Genomic DNA, 703 nt, shown 5'->3' with positions numbered 1-703 from the left:
GCGGGAACTCCCGCACCGGCCGACGCAGCGGCCTGCAGGGCACCACGGCGGAAACTTGTGCACAGTTTCCCCGTCGTACAACTGAGCAGCCCGCAGGTGTAGCCGTAACCGCGCGGCAAGAGTGGCGCTCTGCAGCGCTTCCGCCTTGAAAGCCCGCTGGTCCGCCGTCAGCGGGCGAAACAGCGTGTCTTGGACAGCGCTCCCAGGGGGGGCACCAGGCTGGGCACAAGACCACATGTAAAAAGCCAGAGTACGCGGAATGCAGAAAGGGGGGTCCTCACTGTTGGGCCGCAGCAGCACCGCGGGGCCACGCACCAGCCGATAGGTCTTAGTTCCCCGCTGACGGAAGCAGAGGGTAGGACATCCACCAGGACCCCAGGACCATGGCGGAGGTAGCGGGAACCCAGAGTACGGCCGGTCGGGCTGCGAAGGTTCGACGAAGTCACCCACCCCCAGCTTCCCGATATCGTGACCCCTCTGGGCAGTCTGCCACAGGAGAAGCACGCACAACAGGTCCCGCAGGAAGACCAGTCGGGGCAAAGCTTCATCAGTCACCACCACCTGCGACCACAAGTAACCCACGAGAGCACGGTACTTGTCATAAGACAAGGGTACTGCCGAAACCTCGGTGTAACCCCCGGCGACCTGGGACCGCTGATACGACGCGCGGAAATCCTCAANCCAGATGCAATCGCAAGGGTTG

The sequence above is a fragment of the Volvox carteri genome (assembly GCF_000143455.1).
Source record: "Volvox carteri f. nagariensis unplaced genomic scaffold VOLCAscaffold_19, whole genome shotgun sequence".
Classification (NCBI taxonomy): domain Eukaryota; kingdom Viridiplantae; phylum Chlorophyta; class Chlorophyceae; order Chlamydomonadales; family Volvocaceae; genus Volvox; species Volvox carteri.
This window is presented reverse-complemented; position numbering follows the sequence as displayed.